Genomic DNA, 2742 nt, shown 5'->3' on the forward strand with positions numbered 1-2742 from the left:
CGGGATCGCGGCCGGGGGGGGCAGCGCGCCTTCACCCGAGCGCCTGGTCGCGGGCGACAGACAAAGAGGTGCCCGAGCCCCGGACCCCGGGCCGCCGGCGCCCTTCTGCCGGGGACGCCAGAAGGCGGAGGGACCCCGCCGGGGCCCGCTTCGCCGCGGGCAGAAGCGCTGGAGCAAGCGCGGGTGCTGGGAGCCGCGTTGGAAGGCCGGCCCGAGCCCGCCGGCGGGCTCCGGGCCGCGGACCGCGGACGCCCCTCAGCTCGCCGGTGGCCGAGACGAACGGCCCTTCTCTCGCCTCCGCGGCCCGCTGAGCCGCGTTCCTCTGACAGCTCCGCTGCTGCCCCTCGGGTGCTGCTCTGCCGGCTGCCGGCCGCGCCCGGAGGCCCCCCGGGCTGCGGGGCCGAACCGCCGGGGCCCGGCTGCGTGCCCGTGCCACTGCGGTTCGGTGTGGGCCGTTAGCGTAGACGTTCCGCTGTTCCCCGCGGGGAGCGGAAAGCTAGCAGCAAGGCCTGCGTCAGATCTGTCAGGGCTCGCCTGCCAGCCCGTGCCTACCCTGACCAAGTCAGGATTATTAAAATGCGTAAAGGTTTCCTTTACCTCTGCTCAGAACTCCACAACACCGCATGGGAGGAGACTGGAGTGACGTGCTGGTAATGGAGAGCATTCAGAACAGGTGTTGTAAGGAACAGAAAAGACAGGTACTTGGTTTTAAAAGTGGTTAGGAAGAGTCGCTGCGTTAGACGAAGGATAGCTGTTGGAATTTGACAGCGTTTCCAGAAGCTGCATTCACTGCCACGGAGCTAGGAGGGGGAGGGATTATAGGTGGATAAGCAAACAGGACCTTTTTTCTTGTTTTATGCCGCCAGTTGTAAACGGCAGCTGAAATTAACATCCTCAAGACAGGCTTGATGACAAGTCATACCCTGTGGGTTAAGACTGCTGTTTGATCCAAGTGCTTTTCAGAACTATTAACTGTCACTTCAAAAGCTCTGCTGCTGGAGAATTTAAAATAAACTGTGTTTGACCTTCCTATTCTGGAAGATACTTTAACCAGAGAAAGGTCTGTCTTCCAAAATCTGCAGCTAAGAACTCTAATGCTGCTTCTTTTAGCAGCAGATTAAAATTATCACTTAAAGCTATAAAATAACAGAATTTTTCTATATGCGTGTTGCAGTTCTTGCTCCTTTCAGCAGCAGTGTCATCATCCGCAGTACTGATTCCTGGAAACTTCACTTGTCAAATGTAGAGGTTATGAGATTTGGGCAGGTGTGAATAGATCATTGATGGCTCTCACCCTTCTGCATAGTAAGCCTTAAGTGTCCAAAAAGAAAAGAAAATGACTGGTGTACTGTGTGTGCTTAGCAAGGATGGAGCTTTCCCCTCTGCAGTCGGTAGGAGACCATCCTCATGCTTTTCTAGCAGCCAGGCGAGATTTCTATTTTACAATTTTTCCTGTACTTCTTGCAACAAGAAGCCATATTATTTTCATTAGTGAAAGATGATGACTTTCCTAAATCCTGTTTTTTTTTTTTATTTTTTTTTTTTTTTATCCTTTCTGATGTATGGTTCAAAAGACAGCTCGAGGTTTTCTCCATTTTGGGTAATGCTTACTGTGCTTATGAGTTGTATCATCCTACTGCCACCGTAAATTACTGCATGAAAAAGGAAGCACAGCAATGACATAAATAAGAACAGCAGTAAGCTAGTGTGTTTGGCCTCCCAGAAGGTAGAATGAGCCACTTGTGGGATAATTGTGCATTCACAGATTGCACACTGCAGGGTACTGTGCTAGAAGCGCCATGGTTGTAAAGGAGAAGTTGCTAGCTGCTGATCGTTTTCTTCCGTAGTTGAAAGACTGGTTGTAGGTGGGTGCAATAGCATGGTAGAAAAGCAGTGCAACTTGCATCAGAATGAGCCTGACTATGAAAATGCTTTCTTTTTTGTTTTTGTTCAGTACAGGTTTAATTCCTTTGCATTCTGTGGTTTTGTCTCCACTGCATTGGATAATAATGACCTTAAAGGACTGTAAAGTAACAAAGGGAGAAAAAAAGCCCAGATCCTTAGTCTTGCATATGTTGAGGTTTCTGGTCTATTAAGAGTCTGGCCAGATGCCTTTTTCTGCTAAGGATAAGGTGCTGATGAGAGACTACAGACCTGCAACAGGAAACTCTACATAAAATGGTAGTGCGAATAGCACTGAAAGAGAAAAATGCTGCTGTGGAGACTGTAATGGATTATGCTAGGAAACGGTCCTGAAATCATGCCATGCAGTTTTCTTTGAGAGAGAAGTATTAGCAGGGCTGCTCTGAATGTGGCACAGTGTGTTCTAGTGACTGCTGCAATGGTGCTGATGTGAAACCCCACGTTCAGCTCAGCATCACTGAAGTCTTTGGCAAAGCTTTGGATGACTGAAATGATGAAGGAGCGAAGCTTAAGTGCAGGGCGCTTTTGCCGTTACATCTTTCCATTTAGTATTTTACTTAACTCATTTCAGAGATGGGCTTGTCAGGCTTTTGCTGAAGAGAATGCTATGCTACTGTCCAGACTGTGAGAGTAAAATATCCTATCTTGCTGCTGGGGGTTTTTTTAAAGAAAATAGAAGTATCTGAACTTAAGTGCTTAGAATTATCACTTTGTGATACCTACTAGTAGTGCGATAGCTGATGCAGGTTGCTGTTGGAAGTTTGATGTGGGCCCCAGCAAATATTACAGGTATTCCAAAGAACATGAAACATGCATGTC

This window comes from Haliaeetus leucocephalus, unplaced genomic scaffold (genome assembly GCF_000737465.1).
Source record: "Haliaeetus leucocephalus isolate CR32 unplaced genomic scaffold, Haliaeetus_leucocephalus-4.0 Scaffold173, whole genome shotgun sequence".
NCBI lineage: Eukaryota > Metazoa > Chordata > Aves > Accipitriformes > Accipitridae > Haliaeetus > Haliaeetus leucocephalus.